The sequence below is a fragment of the Tiliqua scincoides genome, chromosome 1 (assembly GCF_035046505.1).
Source record: "Tiliqua scincoides isolate rTilSci1 chromosome 1, rTilSci1.hap2, whole genome shotgun sequence".
Classification (NCBI taxonomy): Eukaryota; Metazoa; Chordata; class Lepidosauria; order Squamata; family Scincidae; genus Tiliqua; species Tiliqua scincoides.
In genome coordinates this window covers 304,188,243-304,204,649 of record NC_089821.1, presented here as the reverse complement: position 1 = coordinate 304,204,649, position 16,407 = coordinate 304,188,243, and the positions used below count along the sequence as shown (strand labels likewise).

The 16,407-nt window shown below is 47.0% G+C and overlaps 1 pseudogene; it reads right to left on the bottom strand.

Annotated features, from left to right (window-relative positions):
* Positions 1-723: 723 nt before the first annotated feature.
* Positions 724-844, bottom strand: LOC136637810 (5S ribosomal RNA; annotated as a pseudogene).
* Positions 845-16,407: the final 15,563 nt, after the last annotated feature.

Below are 16,407 nucleotides of genomic sequence, written 5' to 3'. Positions count from 1 at the left end.
GGGCATATCTATAGTACTGCATTTGCAGCTTAAAGCCCAATCCTAACTACATCCCCCAGCAGCACTACAGCAGCATTGGCATGGCTTCTGCTGCACCCCACGGGATTTTTGGCTGCTGGAGGTCTCCTTGGGATAAGAGGACATTTGTCCCCTTGTCCCAGGGTAAGCCCCAGCAACTGCTATGGGTCAACTCAGCTCTATGCCAGCTCTATCGCTGGCACTAGTCTGAGTTGATTCATGCAGGCAGATCAGGCCTGGGAAGAGGGTTTGGATGTAGCATATTACACAGTACAGCTGTGCCAACAGAATGTGTGCTGAATGCAATGATGGATTTTACTTACCTCTCAGTAGGCCTCCTGCTTGCCAATGGGTCTCCTCAGAACCACACAAACTATTTAGCTATGATTTAGCTGACATAAGTCTGAGAAGCCTCAGGGGAGGGTCTGGGCTAGGAAATGGGGATAGGATCCTGGCATGCACTGCTGCTGCTGAGATCCATCCCGTCCCACCCCAAATCGCCCCGTTTGGTCTAGTCCTTGCTCTGATCCTCCCCCAAACTAACTTACCCCTGCTGCCACCTTATCTGGTCTGGCATGGCCTGGCTGGGCCATTGGCATGTGTGTGGGGCCTCTGGCCATTTGCACTGGTCATCCCATAGCATATGACCTTGGCATGCCTTTTGTGGTTGGTTGGCAACCTTCAGTCTCTAAAGACTATGGTATAAGCCTACAGCACCTGGTATTCCCAGATGGTCTCCCATCCAAGTACTAACCAGGCCTGACCCTGCTTAGCTTCCGAGATCAGACAAGATCAGGCATGTGCAGGGTGACATTTAACTGAGATCCAGCATCATCAGGGCCAAATAGGACTGGGCTGCCCATCATCAAAGACTGCAATATGAAGATTACTTGGCTTAACCACTTTTACAGATTGGGAGATGTGGAAACAAAGTTTCTCATGTTAATTTCACTTGAGGCTGCTTCAGAGACTGCAGGTCACTTCCAGTGTTGGATGACTAACTTGAAGGGGTGGCCCAGGTCGAGGGCCACCTCCAAGCCCCAGAACCATTATTTGGATCTGCAGGGTGCACCTTGCCCACCGCCTCATCCCACAGAGGCAGGTCTACATCTTTCGGTTGGGTGCAAGCGATTGCCTCCCCCAAAGACAGAGGTAGCCAGCATCTTTGCACAGTCTTTCTTTGATGCAAAACTTCTATATAGCCCAACTGGGACAAACTCAAAGGCAAATAGTAGGTTGCTTCACCTTTCCTTGCCCCTTCTTTCTAGCTGTGGGATCTTGGTTGGCAGCTAGGAGGGAGGTTTCAAGTGGAGGTCCTGTGGGCCCAGAAGGCTCAGGAGGTGGGTTGAAGGAACCTTAAATTCCAGTTAGCAAGATGAACCACTCTAGTCCTGTAGGTCTCCACGCAGTCCGTTCGGGGTGTCTGCTGTGCAAAGATGGGTCCCTTGATGCTTCTGCCAGGGTCATCTGTTGCATGGAGCTTTGGACAATTGTGCTTGACCTCACTTTTGTTTCCTTCGAGGCTGATTGGCTGCATCCTCTCTCTCTCTCTCTCTCTCTCTCCCCCTCTTTCAGGTTCTTCCACTCTGCTACCCTTTCCAAGACTTTTTTTGCTCTCTTTTGCTTCCCCCGGCTGGCTCCCTCCTTCCCAGACTCTCTTGTGGTCATTCTCCCCCCCCCCCGGCTTTTCCCCTCTTGTATGCTGACTCCTTCTTCAGCCTGAGCTGTTGTCCTTGCTCTCTCTCTCTCTCGGTCTCTCCTGTTTCCTCTGCTTGCCTCTCCCCCTCCCCCACTCTGGCTTGGCAGCCCCTCTTGTGAGCCGACACTGGTTCCCAGCTTTCACTGCTGGGGACTGATGAAGTGGCTCCCCAACAATCAGCAGGACGGCAGGGGCATGACGGCCCCTGACAGCAGGACGGCCATGACATCGTCACTGAGCACCTTCATGGAAATTCTGAGAGAGCGACACGCAGGCTGGGCCCACTCAGGGCTGTGGCGACTTGCGGGCGACTGCAGAATCCTCACAGTCTTGCCAGAAATTAATAAAGGTGTATTGTTGTTTCCCTTGTTTTTGAAACTTGTTTTCAAAACCTGTGATGATCAAGATGTTCCATACATCTCTCTCTCTGGGCACTACATGCCTACCCAGCTGCATTGCACTGAGTCAGACTGTTGGCCCATCGAGCCCAGTACTGTCTCAACTGACTGGCAACATCTTTCCATTATCTCACCTTAGCCTTTCCCAGTCCTGCTGTGATCCCTTTTTAACTAGAGTTGCTGGAGATTGGCACATGATGCATGAGATTGGCACTAGCACATGAGCTCCATAGTGCACTTACTTACTTCCAACTGCTGACTTTAGTAGATCTCTTGACCAGGTAGCAGGAGTGGCATCAGAAGTTGGCTGTTGACCACTGGCCAAGGGCCGAAGCCACCAGAGGTCCCACCTGGCCAAACCAACCTCCTGAGCCCTCTGTGTCAGTGGTATTGCCCAATGCACTATCATTGCATAGGCAGAGGATGCCATGGGAGAGGGCCGGGGGGGGGGGCTTTGCGTCAGCACCCCCAGCAACCTGGCATAAGCACTGCCAGTCAAGGCCCTCAGTAATGAACCCCCTGCTGGGCCTCCCCCATGGGTAGCTGTCACTAGACTTATGGGAGCATACCTGAGCAGCAGTGGTGGCAGGGGGTCTTTTTCACTCCTCTTCGTGGTTGCCAATTTGTATCACGATGCCCATGGCATAACTTTTGTTCCATGACATTCTTTCCTAGAATAGTCATGATGCCCCCCACAGCCTCTTCTTCCTGGCTCATTTGGGTGCTACCATCTTGAATCTCATGAAATCTCACAATGTCCAAGATGGTGGCACTCAAATCTTGCAAAATTTTGTAAGATCCAGGACGGTGGCGTCCAGGGGAACAGGTAAGCGAAATCCCACAGCACCCTTGTGAGTGTGCCGTAACACCCTAAGGCAGTGATTCTCACACATTCAGCACGGGACCCACCTTTTAGAATGAGAATCTGTCAGGACCCACTGGAAGTGATGTCATGACCGGAAGTGACTTCATCAAGTAGGAAAATTTTTTAACAATCCTACCCACACGTACCCAGGATCAAGTTCCATTTACTTATCACTGTCAAAAGAATATACATAGTAGCTTGTTAAAAGTACAGGTCTGTAACATTTCCCCAAATGCAGTCACAAAGCATGGTAGCATCAAGTCTAACATATTAAAAATAAAATACCGAAATGAATGGGGACCCACCTGAAATTGGCTCATGACCCACCTGGGGGGTCCCGACTCACAGTTTGAGAAGCACTGCCCTAAGGCATTTTGACGCACACTTTGGGAACCTCTAGCCTAGAAGGACATTGTGGGAAAAGATGCTCTGTGGGCTATATATCAGCAGTGGACACTGTTGAGGTTTCTGGAACACAGCAGCTTTCTGATATTGCTGTGTGCTGGCTTTGGGCTATGAGCAGACATAAGAGGGATGACTTGCATGGAAAAATACACTTCTGCCTCCAGGCCTCCCATCTGAAAAACAGGCTGGCCCCTGAGAATATGAAATTGGTCATCACTGATCTGAAGGGGCCAGGGTTACATGACCATTCTGCTTGAGGAATCTGTCTCTGACATTGTTCTTTAGCACAGCACTCCAACGACACCAGGATATAACCTTGTTTGGTGGCTACGGTAAACAATGTTCACCTTGATCTCACAGACCAGGTCTGCAGGTCTGTGAGACAGGCAGACAGAATCACTGTGGAAAGTAACTCCCCCCCCCCCCCCACACACAGTATAATCTGTGTGATGTGTGATGCACCTCGCTATTGACAGGAGTGCCAGACACTAAGGGAAATCAGGTTTGGGCAGTTTCTGTGAAAAGCTCAGCCTTTAGTCAAATGTTGGTTCTCAAGGCTGTTTCACTACCTGGGGTGACAAACGGTGAGCTGCCCATGGAGCTCTATCCCTTTTCATTGCTGATCACTAATAAAATCTTAGAGTTGAAACCTGGTTGAAAGAAAAAAAATTAGTCAATTAAAATACCGAATGCAGCAGTCACCAAAGCTCAAAGATTTCCTGGGTCTAAAAAGCCCATCTAAACATCCAAACAAAGGAACTTGATGGATTCCCATAGGCAGGGCATTCCACAATTAGGAGTCACTGCAGAAAAGGCCCTGTCTCTTGTGTCCACCTGCTGGAACAGGGTACCAAACAGAGTCTCTGAAACTGAAGAGGTTCATGTGAGAGAAGGTGTTCCTTAAAACATCCTGGTACATTTGATCTTTAAAAGTTGACTATACCACTTTCTATACATTACAGTGGTTCTCAAACTTGTAGCACCAGGACCCACTTTTTAGAATGAGAATCTGTCAGGACCCACCAGAAGTGATGTCATGACCGGAAGTAACATCATCAAGCGGAACCGTTTTTGACAATCCTAGGCTGCAATCCTACTCACACTTGGGGCCCAATCCTATCCAATTTTCCAGGGCTGGTGCAGCTGTGCCAATGGGGCGTGCACTGTATCCTGTGGTGGGGAAGCAGTCACAGAGACCTCGTCAAGGTATGGGAACATTTGTTCCCTTTCCTCGAAGCCGCATTGCAGTTGCACCGGTGCTGGAAAGTTGTATAGGATTGGGCCCTTACCCAGGAGTAAGTCCCATTTACTATCATTGTTAAAGGCATATATATAGTAGCCTGTTAAAAGTACAGATGTGTAGCATTTCCCCAAATGCAGTCACATACCATAGCAGCATCAAATCTAACATTTTAAAAATAAAATACTGAAATGAATGGGAACCCACCTGAAATTGGCTCGCTACCCACCTTGGGGGCCCCGACCCATAGTTTGAGAAACACTGCAAACAACATGAGTTTATTAAGGAGAAGGGTACTAGGTTAACCTTCTCCTGAGCACACTAGTTTACTATATGTACATTCTGTTTTTCAAAATATGGGGAGCATTCAAGCCTGCAGTCCCCCCACCCTGAACTGTGAAGTGGTATAGCCCAAGAACAGATATGTTGCATAGATCCAATTAAAAAAAAAAAAGTTTTTGATTTTTGCATCCAATGTTCATGATAAAATTTGCTGCCTTGCCACTTCGGTGAATTTGCAATCCAGATCTAGTGTTTGCAGATTCATCATGAAGCAGCAGCCACATGCTTGCAAATTCAAATTCAGCTATTCTAGTTGTGCAGTTGGCTATTATACATCCGACGCAACTTGTTTGTTTCAGCTGTACATTTTTAGCTCTATGTGTCATGCAACCCACAGCCGTGGAGACAGTCAATGTGGTGTCAGAGTAATTGAAGTGAATGACTGCTGCCACTGTTGAGCACTGATGAAACGCTGACATAGATAAAATACAGGAGGTGGTACAGTCCTTAACCACGCAGAAAGCAGAACAAACTTTGGAATTAAAACACCAAAGTGGATCAGTCCAAGCAGATGTGTATTCTGAAACTAAGAGATCACAGAAGGAAAACTATGCTTTAAAATTTGATCAGTGTATCTATTTCATATGCAAGCAGCCAGTATCTACACAGTTTACATCATTTCCTCCATTATATTCACTTACATTCAGTTTAGAATCACACAAACTGCTCATTGCCCTGACCACATTGATGGAGAATGCAAACCATGGGTGGAGTTTGCAAATAATCATGTAAATGATGTTTTGTAGGAGTTTGCTTTCCTCTTCCATCCTCTCAGCTTCTTAGTTCACTCTGTGAACTGGCCTTAATGGTGCAGCAGCCCTCTTTGCCAATTCACAGCCCAATCCTGAGCTGCCTGAGCACCCAGGCTGGGTGGCACCGAGAAGGGCTGCTGCCGGATCCTGTAGCTCCTGGGCTACCGCAGGAGGTGCCTCGGGAGAAGGGGACTTTTGTCCCCTTCTCCCAGGTAAGGTAAGCAGCCCTGAAATGGTAAAGGTAAAGGCACTCGTGTAGGGCACAGAGCCCTACACGAGTGCCTTGGATCCTGCGGAGCAGAGCTCCACAGACCCACCTACCCCCCTTCTCTGGCACACCTCCAGCCCGCCCCCCTGGCACGCCTCCTCCCTCCGTCCCCCGCCGGCCTCCCCAGAACGCCTCCTCCCCGCCCCTGTCCCTGCCTAATGTGCCACGGCTCCGCGGTCTGGGGAGACCGCCGAGCTGTGGAAGCTGGGCGACTGCCCCGCAGTAGCGCAGCACCAGCTGGTGCTGGACTAGCATGGGTGGGAGCCCGGCGATGAGGCTCACAAACGTGCCTTATGGCACGTTTGCAACAGTGCTCGGCGGCATGGAGCCGTGCTGACAAGCACAGGATTGGGCTCTCAGATATCACACCAGTCCTTTGGTACATAAGAACATAAGAACAGCCCCACTGGATCAGGCCATAGGCCCATCTAGTCCAGCTTCCTGTATCTCACAGCGGCCCACCAAATGCCCCAGGGAGCACACCAGATAACAAGAGACCTCATCCTGGTGCCCTCCCTTGCATCTGGCATTCTGACGTAACCCATTTCTAAAATCAGGAAGTTGCGCATACACATCATGGCTTGTACCCCATAATGGATTTTTCCTCCAGAAACTTGTCCAATCCCCTTTTAAAGGCATCCAGGCCAGATGCCGTCACCACATCCTGTGGCAAGGAGTTCCACAGACCGACCACACGCTGAGTAAAGAAATATTTTCTTTTGTCTGTTCTAACTCTCCCAACACTCAATTTTAGTGGTTGTCCCCTGGTTCTGGTGTTATGTCCGAGTGTAAAGAGCATCTCTCTATCCACTCTGTCCATCCCCTGCATGATTTTGTATGTCTCAATCATGTCCCTTACCATCAATTTGTACAATGGCATTATAATATTAGCCGTTTTGTTCTCAATACCTTTTCTAATGACCCCAAGCATAGAATTGGCCTTCTTTACCGCCGCCGCACATTGAGTCAACACTCATCGACCTGTCCACCACCCCCCCAAGATCTCTCTCCTGTTCTGTCACAGACAGCTCAGAACCCATCAGCCTATATCTAAAGTTTTGATTTTTTGCCCCAATGTGCATGACTTTACACTTACTGACATTGAAGCGCATCTGCCATTTTGCTGCCCATTCTGCCAGTCTGGAGAGATCCTTCCGGAGCTGCTCACAATCACTTCTGGTCTTCACCACTTGGAAAAGTTTGGTGTTCGTCTGCAAACTTAGCCACCTCACTGCTCAACCTTGTCTCCAGGTCATTTATGAAGAGGTTGAAAAGCACCAGTCCCAGGACAGATCCTTGGGGCACACCGCTTTTCACTTCTCTCCATTGTGAAAATTGCCCATTGACACCCACTCTTTGTTTCCTGGTCTTCAACCAGTTCTCAATCCATGAGAGGACCTGTCCTCTAATTCCCTGACTGTGGAGTTTTTTTAGTAGCCTTTGGTGAGGGACCGTGTCGAACGCCTTCTGAAAGTCCAGATATATAATGTCTACGGGTTCTCCCGCATCCACATGCCTGTTGACCTTTTCAAAGAATTCTAAAAGGTTCGTGAGGCAAGACTAACCCTTACAGAAGCCATGCTGATTCTCTCTCAGCAAGGCCTGTTCGTCTATGTGTTTTGAGATTCTATCTTTGATGAGGCATTCCACCATCTTGTGGTAGCACAAACCACAGTTCCATGGTTTGCAAAATTAATTCAGACCACAGTTTCAGGCTCTGGTTTGACAACTGATCACAATCACGGTCGCTCAGTTCAGATGTCAGAGTGCTAAATCATATGCCAGACTATGGTTTGATGCGACTCTGATCCGAGCCTATGAAAGAGGTCAGGGAGCTGTCCTGGCATGCTCGGAGCCCAGCAGCCTTTACATAAATGTCTGGGAAGGCAAGGAAGAGGCAGGAGGTGAAAGAGAACAACAACAAATTCGGAGGGGGGCTGAAAAATTAGAGAACCGCTTCAGGTGCCACTGCAAGTGTAGCCAGGCCTGGCAACTTGCTTGACTGATGGGCTGCTTCAGGTTGGAAGATTAGATCAAAGTCTCTTTCCCATGGCCTGTTGACTAACCTGTTAACCTCCTCTCCAACCTCTCAGTCATTTCAGGAATCACAGAGAGGAAAATCAGGTAGAAAGAAGAGTGTGTGTGAGTGGTGGTGGCATCTGGCTTAGATGCCTTTAAAAGGGGACTGGACAAAAAGTCTATCACAGGTTACAAGCCATGATGGGTATGTGCAACCTCCTGGTTTTAGAAGTAGGCTACCTCAGAATGCCAGATGCAAGGGAGGGCACCAGATGCAGGTCTTTTGTTGTCTTGTGTGCAACCTGAAGCATCTGGTGGGCCACTGTAAGATACAGGAAGTTGGACTAGATAGGCCTTTGGCCTGATCCAGCAGGGCTATTCTTATGTTCTTATGTGCATGCCCTCATGATGTACAAGTGTGTGTTAATGTGGTTCTCTTCAGGAGGCTAGATTTGGTATGCAGTACAGGCAGGAGTTCTGGTTTAGAGGGTAGAGCCTCCGTTTGCCTGAAGATAACATCTGCAAGTCGCCAGTTCGAGGCCACCAGCACCGTGAATGATGAGACCTTGAAGCAGCTGACAAGCTGAGCCGAGTTATTCCACCTGCTCTTTGATGTGAGCGAAGAAGCGTCTTGGCTGCCCTCCATGTGAGAGATGAAGGAGCTGCTTGTCAGCTTGTGTGGGAGGAATTCGGAGGCCAGAATGTGAGACCAGATCAAAAAGATCCATCTGAAATGTTGTAGTTCTTGAAAGATAGAACCTTTCTTTGATTGTAAAAATCCCTAGGGGGATTTAGAACAGCCTGCCCATGTAAACCGCCTTGAATAAAGTCTGAGGAGAAATCTGACGACCAAGAAAGGCAGTATATAAATACATGTTTATTATTATTATTATTATTATTATTATTATTATTATTATTATTATTATTATTATTATTATTATTATACTGATTGCTGAACCCAAGTACGGAGACATTCATGCAGCCCCTGATTTTCTCCAGTAGCTTTCTCGGGAAGCTTACTGCTTTGAGAATAGCAAAGCAAGACAGTTTTAAAATAAAGTGGCATTTCAACACATGGAACCAATAAAACGGCTCTTTCAACAACTCATTTCATTAACCTAATGAAGTCTACATGTAGGCTGAACCAGGGCTGGTTGGCCACATTCCTTCTTTCAGCCAAATGGCGCTGAAGGAGTTCAACACTCCATTGCAGGCAATGGTTGGGAACGTTTATTATTCATTATTGATATGGCCCTGACAGTGCACAAGAGTCTGTGCAGAGCAATGTAAAGCAAAAGAGAGGCTTCTGACCCACGGAGATAGCAATCTAAATTACATAGCGTGGGTGGAGGTGGAGGGGGGGATAGACAATGGAGGGAAGGGAAGAAGGGAGAGGCAAAAAGTAACAGGGGACGAAGGTGAGGAAATGCACATTAGTCCCTTTCAGAAGTGTGGCAGGAGACTACCCATGTACAAAGAACATGCAGAGGCTGCAGGTTTCACTCCACCCCACCTGGAAAGAGGTGCCAGTTCTAGGAGTTGCACCCAGCTCTCATCTGATTACTACCACAGCTAGTCTATATTTAGGTTTGGTTTCAGGAGGAGATGTGGGCTAAGGAATTAAGGCAAATGGAAGAGTTAAATTATGAACTGAGGTTTGAAAGGAGAGAGAGCGAGAGAGCGAGCGAGAGAGAGCGCACAGTGTTCTGGGAGGGAGTTTTAGAATTACAGGTGGTTTAAAACAACTTGTTCACTGCTAGGACTTGCTTGGTGGCCCGGAGTGCCTTCAGACCTAGAGTGGCAGTTGGGTGATGTAATTGAGGGATTATGTTGTCAGTGCTAGCTGACATGCTCCTTGCCTTGATGTCTTTTTGTTTCTTGGCACAACCCACCACTTTAGAAGGAGTGCCCTTTCATTTTGTGCGGGTGAGGACCCCACATCCCATGATTCTTCCAGGTACTGAGATTCAAGAAACTGCTTTAATGTCAACACGCATTGATTTTCTGCAGGAGGTCAGGCATGGATTAATATCATGAAACACATAATGAACGTGTTCAGGGCTGGATGAGTATCTTGTGCACCTACCATAGTGGATGTCCTCTGGCTGTGGTGTTATGTGAGAGGGAAAAGAGCGTTTCTCTATCCACTCTGTCCATGCCCTGCATGATTTTGTATGTCTCAATCATGTCCCCCCTCAAGGTGCCTCTTTTATAGACTGCCCTAATGCTGTAATGCTGTAAAGAGGCCCTAATGCTGTAGCCTTTCCTCATAAGGGAGGTGCCCCAGCCCAGTAATCATTTTGGTTGCTCTCTTTTGCCCCTTTTCCATCTCCACTATATCCTTTTTGAGATGCGGTGACCAGAACTGGACACAATACTCCACGTGTGGCTTTACGATCGATTTGTAGCCAGGGAGACAGACCAGGGACAGACTGCACTTGCTCCCAGTGTGGAAGGGATTGTCACTCCCGGATTGGCCTTTTCAGCCACACTAGACGCTGTGCCAGAACCACCTTTCAGAGCGCGATACCATAGTCTTTCGAGACTGAAGGTTGCCAATACTGAATACAATACTGTACAACAGCATTACAGTATTAGCCATCTTAATGTCAGTGCCTTTTCTAATGTTTCCAAGCATGGAATTGGTTACAGAACAATGGAGAACCTAAGCAGAGAGCCATAGAGATCAAGGTGCAGGGGCACCAGTCCTTCTCTTATATAAGGAGGGAAGATGCCATGTATTCTTGGCTAAAGTAATCTTCCTGTCAAAGAAGTATCACTGCTATTCTATCCAAGGCCCAGATAAGTAGGGGAAGTGTTTCATTCACTACGGCTGCAGTCACAACAACTTCTGCAAGATGCTTTTGTGTGAAGTGGTCTATATTGGGACCATATTGTGGGGGGGGGGCATGTTTAACCCTTTGCAGTGGCATGATCCCAATGTAGATCAGGCCTCTAATAGCAATTATTTGCCCCGGGAAGAAAGTTCCCATGGGTACTAATGGGAAGCTCCCATTAGTATCCACGGGAACTATTGGGATTGTGGGAATTTCTGGGAAATTCTGGGAAGGGAAATAGCAGACATAGGGGCCCTGATCCACAATGCAGTTGTTGTGCAGATAAAGTGTTCAGCCCCTCTCTCCTACTATGCAGTTTCAATATTGATATGTATCAGGGCTTGTGTGGCTCCTACCTAGAGCCCAATCCTAGGCAAGTCTACTCAGAAGTAAGTCCCATTAGAGTCAATAGAGCTTACTCTCAGGAAAGTGTGGATAGGCTTGGGCTGCTATTCAGTAAATATTAAGCGTATCAGTTCAAATACTGGGTTGATAGTAACAGGTAGTTTGACATTCAGAAAGGTTGCTTCAGGCGACCATAGTAACCATGAATCCCACTGACTGTTCCCAAGTCAGCCCTCATGTATATATCAGTTTCCCAGAAGATGGAGATCTGACCTTATTCGTATCCCCTTTTATGGACATTACTCTTGATTATGTAAGCCACAGTGTATGATGTCCATATCATGATGCATTCCTTGTCCACCCTTTGTCCAATCCTGAAAACTAGTCCATATCTACTGTGAATGTAACACACACACACCCATTTTAAATAGGTACAATAGCTCACGTTGGGAGATGGATCTCCCTGAGACCGCATTGCTTATGCATTAGATTACTCATTAGGTGTGTTCTTCAAGTGGAAAAAAAGTATTGGTGCATATAGGCGCTGTGTAAAAGTGGTTATGAAACAAGACTATTCCATGGGTAGGTCTGTGTCTCCTCTGTATTAAACCTCCCATCCTAAATTCTGCACTGAGTGAGCTCATGCTGTGAAAACAAAAGCTGAGTTATTTTGACCAATACAAATCATGCAAATACGCAACATTTTGTTGTGCATAGCTAATTCTGCAATGTTGAAAGTTTTTGCAAAACTCTCTAAGAAGCTGAACACAGCAAGGGCAGGAAGAAGGTCAATCCAGGATCTACTGGATCTAGCAAGGCTTCCTGAATCCTAGGTCTTTAACAGTATCAATAATAAGGTGTCTTCTCTCTAAGTTAGACTGTTGAAATGAAGAAAGCTTGGAGCAGAAGGGAACCATGAGTGGATCTTTGTGTGATTGATAGTTCAGTCTGGTTTTGGATTGATAGTTCAGTCTGGTACTCGACCAAATTCCTCAGGGACACCTTACTGCTTAATTCTAAGTGCTTGCACATTCCAGAGTCATTATTTTGCACCTGGCTCCAGTTGGAGGTCTCAGGGTTTTCATAAAAAAGCTAAGCAGACTTCACAAGAGTTGTTTCTGCCCACCCTGGGAACCCAAGTCTTTGTCACTAGACCTCTCATGCAGCATTCTCTCTGTTTTCTAAGGTTCATACACTTTTAAGCATATATCTGCACATTCTCAGGAACATGAAGTCTACACCCTGCATTGGGGGAATCTTGGCATGAAAGTTGCCACACCATGGTTGCCTAATTCAAGGCGCATTTATCAAAGGCAGGGTTCAATGATACTTTGGAAACCTAGCATTGCAAACCTTTGGAGAGTAAATGGCATCTATGCCCTTGTCGCAGAACATTTATGAGTTTATAGCTCATAAATGCTATAGCTCAGAGACATGCATGTAGCTCAGAGACAGAGAACATCTGTGACATGTAGAAGGTTCCAGACTCAGCCCCTAGTTTCTCTCAGGAAAAACCCTGGAGCAGTGGTTTTCAACCTTTTCCATCTCATGGCACATTGGGAAGGCACTAAAATGTTCAAGGCACACCATCATTTTTTTGACAATTGTCGAGGCACACCGCACTGCTGGTGGGGGGCTCAAATCCCCCAATGACCCTACTAATAAATAACCCTCTCTCAAATTCCGGCGGCACACGTGGAGACCATTCAAGGCACACTAATGTGCTGTGGCACAGTGGTTGAAAATGGCTGTCCTGGAGAACTGCTGCTATATGGCGTAGTGTGTGCAGTAATTGAGGGCCTCCCTGACCCTCAGAAGACCTTCTATGGCCTCCGGAAGGCCACATATAGCATATACCAGGCCCAAATCCTGTGTGTCTGCAGCACCCAAGAGCACTTTGATGAGTCGACTTGTTCTCAAAGTACCATTACAGGATACTAAGGAAGAACATTCTTGGACTCCACTTTCTCTTTGTGTCCCAATAAAGAGAACAATAATAAGTGCTGTTGGCAATCATCACTGGCAGTTACATAATAGCTTTCAATTCACCCATGTCCGAAATTATACTTCCCAGGAAGTCGGCTGGGAAGCACAATGAACTACACTGAGGAAAGCAGGCACTAAATCCATCAGTCATCAGAGGCCCCATTTTGTTTTTTACTCACTGCAAGATAAAGCATCTGCTCAATTTACTGGAGGCACAATCTCGGCCCTTGTCCATAATGTAGCCAAAGAAGGAACCTTTGGCTGCAAAAGCTGTTTCTAATTGATTCAAAACCAGTGAAGGGCTGGATTGAAATGGGGAGGAAGAGGGGTGTCAGATGTAGATTCTTCCTCCTCAAAACGGACCAAAAGAAAGCGAGATGGTGCTGAAAGAAGTGGCTGGGCCTCTGATTGAGGCATGAATGTTGCCAGGAAGTATGGGTGTGGTGATTCCCATGCTTTCTAGCATCCTTGTACATGCTTGTGAGACCGTCTAGCTTCAACCTAAGGCCCAATGGTTCCTGCGAGCTTTTCTCACCCTCCACTTTCACGTTTGGTAAGGTTGGGAAAGAGAGAAGCAGGCGGGGTTTACTGCCTGTAATTGGCAGTGGCAAAGCAAAGGGAGAGGAGGTGGCAGGAAGCTTCCCCACTGTGTTGTGCTCCTGGTTAAGTCAATGGAAATGCGACAGGGCATAGAGGCCTTCCCAGCTCAGGAGAAGACTTCAGCTCAGAAGAAGACTTCTACAGGTACATTTTCAGTGCCCAGTGCACTTTTCCCATCTGTATCCGTTTTAAAACTGACCTCATTCAAACTGGGGCGGCGGCAAGAAATAGGGCCTTCTCAGTAGTGGCACCAACGTTGTGGAACTCCCTTCCCCTTGACTTGAGAATGGCTCCCTCTCTTGAGTTTTTTCGGCGAGGCCTGAAGACCCTGTTCTTTAAACAAGCCTTCTGATTCCATGGCCTTCTTAACTTTTTTATACATCTTTTAGTTTCTGTTTACAGACTGGATTCCTCTATGACTTGCTGTTTTATGCTCTTTTTACTCTGACTTTATTCTGACTACTGTTTTTATGGCCTCTGTTAATGTGTTTTTAATATGTTTTTATCTTGTTAAATCAAGCTTTTAAAACTGTTTTTATATGTTGTGAGCCGCCCTGGGTCCCTTTTAGGGAGAAGGGCGGGATACAAATAAAGTTTATTATTATATTATTGTTTATATTCTCAATTGAACAAGAGTCCACTCATCTCCCTCAAGAAGCAGAGTGAACTTGGGCAGGAATCGATAGCTACTAAGCACTGGGAAAGCAGTTCTGGGAAACTGAAATTCCAGAAAAAGAACAGTCACCCCTTCACACCAACGGCTTGAGGTAAAGTTTCAGGCAATGTGGGACGCCCCCCACCCCAAGAAGTTCCATGAAGATTTTCATGTAGCTCTCTTCAGACTTTCAAGGGCTTACCTGCACATTCAATGAATGCACTACAGAGGGAGTAGCACTACTTTGCCCTTCACATTGCACATTTGCGACATGTCTCTGTGTGTGCTACAGCCTTACATGTATTCAGAGCCATGAATGTTTGAAGAGAGCTTGTGGCTATCCTCTGTGTGGGTGCTGTAACATTTGTACGTCACATCTGATGTCACGTTCTGCCAGCCGGTTTGGGTGACCTACACTGTTACATATCAAAATAAGTAAGGCCCCAATCCTAACCAACTTTCCAGCACCGGCATAACAATGCCAAAGGGACATGTGCTGCATCCTGCAATTGGGTGGCCCTCACGGAGGCCTCTTCAAAGTAAGAGAAGGTTTGTCCCCTTACCTCGGAGCTGCATTGCCCTTACGTTGGTGTTGGAAAGTGGGTTAGGACTGCGCCCAAAGTAAATAAGTAAGTGCCCAAGCCTATCCAATTTTCCAGCACCGGTGCAGTCACAAAGCAGCCTGAAGGTAAGGGAACAAATGCTCCCATACCTTAAGGAGGCCTCTGTGACTGCTGCCCCACCACAAAATGTGGTGCATGCCCCATTGGCACAGCTGCACCAGCACTGGAAAACTGGATAGGATTGGGCCCTAAGTAAGTAAAGTTAATGGGGGTGACACCAAGCCTAGTGATGCCACTGCATTTAGGCTGCGTGTATGATATTGTAATTTATTCTGTATGGTCTGGTACTGGGGGGGGAAGGTCCGTCATGGGGGGGGTGACACAATGAAGTCTTGCACCAGGTGACTCAAACCCTAGTGACGACTCTACGTTTAAAACCTCCCCTTTTCTTTAGTAATGCTTCAGCACTTGTGGTCTGTGCTTCTGCTTCTTTGAATTTTCCCTTTCCCCAGTTCTCCTTGTCTCTTAGACAATGTACGTGTAGACCCCGCCCATCTTTCTCTTTCCCTCTGTACATTATCTATTTAGTCACATAAAATATTTATTATTAATACCAATAAGCATTTTCAGGCATCCAAAGTGCTTCATATACATTATTTCAGCAAACATTACAACACAGATTCAACTGTGATAGCGGACCCGTGTCTTCATATGTAGATAGGGTTGTTAATTATGACTGAAGCTATTCCTGAAGATTTTTCTTTTCCAGCTTGAGAGCCCTGTGAAAATCTCCAGGATTGGTTTCAACAGTCACCTGGAGACTGATGCTGAATCCTGGAGGCTCTCGACCAGCCCTGGAGGGTTGATAACCTTAAATGCAGATCTGCTCCAATCACATCTAATGTGTCTGGAGATGCATGATTTCACCTGTCTTCCCCCTCACACCATCTTTCCTTGCATGGCCAGCTGCTTTTAAGTCATACCTTCTACACAGAACTTCCCTGAACATGCAAAATTGCCTTGGACAGAGTCACCTATTCCAACTAGCAGCAGTTCTCCAGCATTTCAGAAAGGGGTCTTTTTCAGTCATGCTTGGGGATGTCAAGGGTTCAACCTGGGAGCTTTAGCATGCAAAGAGTGTACTCTATTACTTAGCCACAGTCTCGTTTCTTGGGGCTTCCTAGGAGCATTTGATTGGCAACTCTTTGAAATAGCGTGTTGGACTAGCTGGGTCCTCAATCTGCTCTGACAGCCTGCTGGCAGCTGGGCAACTCTTATGTTCAGTTCTCTGTGCATCCTGAGAAATGCTGTTCACGTATGAACCTGCCAGGCATTTCATGTCAGCATCAGAGGCCCTACTCTCTGACCGGCCATTGCAGGAGATCAAATTGGTGAGTACTAGAGCTCTCTTGCTC